Raw genomic sequence first — 6,422 nt, 5'->3', positions numbered from 1 at the left:
AGTAGGGGAACATGTACTTTTTTAAGTCAGCAGAATGAGAGGTTCCAATTTGTGCTGTCCCCATTACAGGGGGGGTGGGGAAATCTTGTAACAGCACTCTGCACTTGCAGAGTCACAGAATGGGTCAGGCTGGGAGGGAGCACAGTGGGTCATCAGGTCCAACCCCTCTGCTCAGTCAGGGTCATCCCAGAGCACATGGCACAGGATTGTGTCCAGACAGCTCCTGAACATCTCCGGTGAGGGAGACTCCACAGCCTCTCTGGGCAACCTGTTCTGGTGCTCAGTCATCTGCACAGTAAAGAAATTCTTCCTTGTACTCAGATGGAACTTCCAGTGCATTAGTTTCTGTCCATTGCCTCTTTTCTATTGCTTGGCAGCACTGGGAAGAGCCTGTACCTATCCTCTGACATCCTCTTTTCAGGTACATGTGCATATTGATGAGGTCCTCTCTGTCTTTTCCAGACTGCAGGCCCAGTCCCCTCAACCATTCCTTGTAAGAGATGCTGGAGCTACAGAAGGCACCTTCAAAACAGAGCCACACTTGTATCTGAACTTCAGCTTGGAAAATGAGGTTGTTCACATCCCTCTAGTTCTTTGCAATTCAAGATTGAAAAAAATTGACATACAAAGGGAGAGTGGAACTTTTCATTTATTAAGCAATGTAGTCCTAAGTACTGAGATATTACCAAAGTAAACTTTCAAGCCCTGATAATGTATGTATTGATAAAATTAGGATGGGATTGTTTTAGAATATTTTTATCAATGCATATGTGTGCAAAACAATGATTTATTTCTAATTCTATCACCTTTATGTTTTGATACAAGTACTGATTTTGTGGATGGCTTTAATCCTGGTTTTAGTTCTTTTTCTTTAATCAGTATCATGGATATTTTAAAACTGGGCAGGCATGTTGTTAAGACAGTTAGCAGGGAAAGAAATCAGATCACTTAAAAAATCATGCCAAATCTGTGAAGGAAGAGTCATCTAAGAAGTCATAAAACATAGGTTTTATGCTCACAAGTGAGCATGAAGAAGTACTTTTGAGAACCTGAAAGTGATTTGAACAATGGGAATTCAACCTGTACCACCAAGACAAGAAAGCTCCAGGACAGAAGGGATCCCTGCTGACCTGAACTGTGTCACTTTCAAAATTCCTGGGAGTCAAGCATTGATTTGTGCCCTTGAGTTTGAGCATAGGGTAATATTCTGTCATCTTAGTTTTGGAATGAACTTGACTAAGCAATCTGTAGGTGTACCTGTGGGAAGCCCTGGACATGTGGGAAGTGCTTGCTCTAATGACTGCATGGGCTTTCTCTAGCACTGCTAAGCATGTGAATGATGAGCTTATTATTGATCACCACAGAGAAATGGTTAAGAAATTGATATCCTTTAATAATGTATTTTTTAAAAGCAAAACTGGTTTATTTTTTTCTTAAGTTCATACAAGATCTACACTCCTACATACATTGGTTGTATATGAGCACCCAGAATATCAATTCAGTTGTTTAGAGCAAGAGTTCAGATGCTGTCTAGAAGAAAACAATATGTCTTTCCTTAGTCTTTCAGTGCCAATATTTTTATTATCATTCATAGTCCAGCAATGTGTGCTTTTAATTTAGCTGGTACATCTACTATAGCCTGTGAAATAAGAAATTGCTATGCCCATTAGAGGCATTGAAAAATAAAGCATTCATTTGGGAACCATAAAGTTTCAATGTACTGATTCACTTCCTGAATTTTCAACTCAACAGATTTGATTTATTGAGACAGAAATATGATTTTTTTTCTTTTTTTTAATGTGATGACTTGAATAAATGATGTGACATGAGATGGTTCACCTCCTAATGGCAACAGCTAAGCAAAGCTGATGCTGTCTCATATGCATTACTTGGAACAGATGCCCATGGTGTCTGTTTCTGACTGTTGGCTACACATCATGAGACTGTAGTTGCTTGGCAGCACTTAGAAATTGTTTGACAGATAATGGATTGTAAGAACTTGGTCTCTGTAGAGCAAGAGGGCTTGGAGGTTATTCCTACTGTCAAATTACTGCAGGTTTGAAAAAAGCTTGCTACAGCAAATCATTTAGCCTTTCCACACAACAAAAAAAAAGGGATGGTTGAAGAAGTGGAAGGAGATTAACTTGCACTAAATCTGATCCTATTAAGATGTATTTAGATTGCTAAATTCTCAAGATTTCTGTAAAGGACAAACCACATAAAAAAAAATTCACACTTTTCCTGTGTTTGGAAGAATTGCATTTTAAATTATGTAGGTTCTACTACTTTTTCCTAAATCATAGATAAAAATAATAGACAGCTTGGTGCCCAGCATTCTTTGCTCTGTTCTTTTGAAGTACATAAATTGAGAATTGCTTGAGTGACCATGTTAACTGTTAAAAAACAAACAAACAAACAAAAAGACCCAGACCCTGAAGCTCCTGTTTTTATGTGAATAATTACATTGTTTGGGTTAAATTAAATTAAATTTCTGGGATTGTAAAGGGACAGTTTGCTGCAGATCATTCGTTTTAGAAGACCTATATAGAAGTTGCCATGGGATCACATGAAAATGTGATGTACAGATGTATTTATGTCTTTATTTCACCTGTTGCTGGGCTTATGTGTGTGCCTGGCACTCCTGGGCTTTTCATCTAGTCTGCCAGCATAGGAGAACCAACAAGGAAAAAGGGGGGATGAGCAGGGTGTGGTCACTGGGAAGTTAGTAAGCCCGACTGTGACCCCTGCTGGGAGTCCAGTCCTGAGCAGCACTCTCAAGGTCAGGAGGGAACATTGCCCTTTCCAGTCTTATTAGAATATCTTCTATACTGAAAAACCAACAGAAAACAGAAATCCTTTGTAATTTAGGTTGGTTTTGTGCTGCACAAATATTTTTCAACTAGCAATGCAGCTGAGCTGGTGAGTCTGAATGCCTCAGCCTTGAAGGATGACTGCTGGAGAACTGAAAATGTGTGAGCTCAGGGTCATCCTAACCTGATTTTACTGCACATGGGTGCCCTTTATTGTGCTGTCAAGGGCAGAGCATTCACAAGTCTCTCTCACATCCACATCCAACAGGGAAACTTATCTCTCCTGAGTATTAGACTGAATGGGGGTAATGTGGATAATGTAGCTCTGCCCTTGAGAAACCAGCCTGCAGTCTGCTGTCCAAAGGTGATTTGGACATTCAGAACCCAGGTACTGACTAGCTAGTATTAGCTTTCTGCATCATAATTGTCTTCTTGCAAACAGGTTTAAAAAAAAAAAAACCAAAAAAACCTGCATAGAGTGATAACACTGCTAATTCATTTTTACAGTATAAGAGAAAAACGAAGCAGTCATGGCTTAACCACCTCAGCACATAAAGCTGTACACAAAGGCACAGTTCAGACTATGAAAGAGACAGCTCAGTGTCTGGAAGAGAGAATGACCTTGCTTGTTTAAGAATTTATAACATACCTCAATTCCTTGAGACCTTTTCCGCAACCGAGGACAGCTCACGGTGCTGACACATTTCTTTTAGTACTAGAGAATTAATGCACAATCATACTTGTTCTGAGAAATGGAAAATGCTCTGGAGGAACCAAATGGGCACTTGAAAAAATATGGGTTTGTTTTGGAAAGGAATGCCATCATCAGTCTGTAGAGCACCTTTTGTATTAGTGTTGCCAGCAATAAACAGAAGAAACAAATCTTCTGAAAATGCTCATCTGAAAATGCTGATGCTTCTGAGAAGATCATCTAGACAGACGTTTTCTTCCTCACTGTATAACAATGATTGCAACATATGGAAATGTATCATCAGACAACTACCTCAAATGCCAACCTCCTTCTTTCCTCCTTCATAAGGCATCAGCTCCAAATAACTGACAGAATTGTCCTGGAAGCTGTGAAGTGTGAAACCACCTGGATGAACCCCCTCATTGATCTCTGACTCATGATCAGCCTTCTTACAATGAGGACAAAAGGACTTATGCCATTCCTGCAAAACTTGGATGATGCATGGAGCTCTTTGCTAGACTGATCACTGCCTTTTGCAACACAGGCTATCCATCATGAGCCCAGACAGCCATCTGTCAGGGAGGCTGATGTCAGCAAATTCAAAAAGGGGTTGGTACATAGTGTAGCTTTGAGGGTGGTGTTAGTGAGAAACTGGACAAAAGATTTTGGTCCGTCTGATTCTGCAGTTGTGCCCTAAGCACTCATACTGATTCATTACCAGTAAAGAAGAGGTCAGGTATGTCTTTTACACACTTGCTTTAATGTTGTAGCCACTGTATTTTTCACTGCTCCATTAAAAACCCATGAAGAGAAATTTTACAACACCTTCTATACTGTGATTTCATAAAGCTTCAAAAGAAGGATTTGACTAAAGAGAGTCATATACATCTAAGATAAAATCCATATTTTCTTTTATTTCCAACTTGATGGCGTTACAAATAAATCCCTTTGCTGTGCTTGCAGTGCCATGTTTTATTGTCCTCAGGGCAGAGCTACCCAGGCATTCCTCATGCACCCAGAAGATGTTGCTGCTAATCCTGCTGAGCAGAAACCCTTCTCAGACACAGTGTTGTTCCTTGTGCAGCTACAGAAGCTGCAAAAGAAGATCTAGCTATAAAGGAAAAATGATGTTTCCACTGATTTTATTTTCTTTTCTTGTTTATACAAACTTTCAATAAATTACAGTTCTCTCCCAGTTTGGATGTTTCTATTGCACCCCCATAAAAGTCATAAGGTAAAAGTCATAGTTCACAAGACAGCTATTATGATATCTTGTTTATCTGCACTTAGAAACTGGAAGGCTCAGATCAGCCTGTTATGCTGTCTAAACATTTATTTTGCAGACATACCTATGAGAGCTCCCTGACCTCCTCCTAAAACATACCAACCCCCTCCCAGTGCTTGGAAGGCAACTTTAGATACAGATATTAGCAGGGGAATTCATTGGAGAGCACTACATTTAAGGGGCAAACAGCAAAGAAAAGGTAACTCAGCAAAGCTCAGTAAACCTCACGTAACAATTAGAAATTTTTGTCCTCAAACAAGATGCAAGCCTAGCACTGAACTCACTCTCAATCTGTCATCTCCACAGCTGTGCCTGCACACAATGAATAGTTGCCTTTTCCTCATTTTGGGACCGAGGAAAAGCCCTGACCTCAGACCCAGGCAGCAGCAGGGATTGGCAGAGTTGGGAAGCTGTGAAACACCCACCAGCCCTGGGCCCTGCTGCAGCTGGTCAAACACCAAAGCCATGGCAGGGATTGCACCGTTCACAGCTTCCCAACTCTCCTTCTGTGCTTGCTGAAAGGTAGCCTCCTGTGCCAGCTCTGGAGTGAGCAATTAATGCTGGGAAAGGGCAGAGGGAATGGATGGAGAGGGTGGTCTTGCTGATCTGTTGGCTGAATCAACTACTCACTTATCAGAAGCAAGTCCTGCTCATTTTTTGAGGCCAGTCTGTGCCCAGGTAACAGAGTGGACAGCCAGCAAAAGTCATTATTGATATTACTCTGAAGAAATGACTTCTCAGTGAGGTGATTGATATTTAAATAGAGAGTATCTGGATTATTTCCTCCAAGCTCTCTCAGACTGAGAGAAAAATTAATAACAAGGCATGTGTTGAAGTCAAATATGTTACAATTAGTTGGTCTGTTTTGACAGGATCATATTTTAAAGTTGTTCTTCTAATAAACTTTGAAATATCAGGAAAAGTTGGGGAATAATTACAATTTTAAGCAGAAAACACCATTTCATATGCTAGAGGCAATTGAGTTAAAGTAAAATTTGATTAAAGGCATGTGACTAAGAAGATATTAAAATGATGAAACACCCAAGTTGGAAGAAACCTCAAAAAATCCATTCTAACATCTGTGGGCAAGGGAATCTGGATGAATACCTAGCCTCATTCCAGTTGAAAATCTCTGTTGATGGAGACTCCACCATGTCTCTGGGGAAGTTGTTCTAGTGAATAGTTGTTTAACTGTAAAAAATCTCTTTATTTTATCAGAATGAAATTTCTCCTGAGATTGGGTGTAGATATATGAACAATAAGAAGAAAGGCTGAATATAAGCTGTTGTGCGTACCAGCAGAATATGTTCAATAATCCTTAGTTTGGGGGTTGGGATTTTTAAAATTAACTTAGGGTCTGCTGAGTTCTTCTCAGTGACTCAGCAAGGTATTTGTACCTCAAAAGCCATTTGTGCATTTCTCTACACATCTCCACGCACTTTTACATATTACATGGTAATATGCTGGTAGATTACCTAGTTGCCTGTTTTTGTTAGGTCTCTCTGAAGTTTACTGTGTATCTCTGCTGAATGGTTTGTATCACCTCTCTGCTTGGTCCCTCTTCCCAGGGTGTGAACAAAAAAGTCATTCAGGCTTATGAAGAAAAACCTGCTTTTTGCAGGCCCATGCTGTTGCT

Source organism: Haemorhous mexicanus, chromosome 4, assembly GCF_027477595.1.
Source record: "Haemorhous mexicanus isolate bHaeMex1 chromosome 4, bHaeMex1.pri, whole genome shotgun sequence".
Classification (NCBI taxonomy): Eukaryota; Metazoa; Chordata; class Aves; order Passeriformes; family Fringillidae; genus Haemorhous; species Haemorhous mexicanus.
This window is presented reverse-complemented; position numbering follows the sequence as displayed.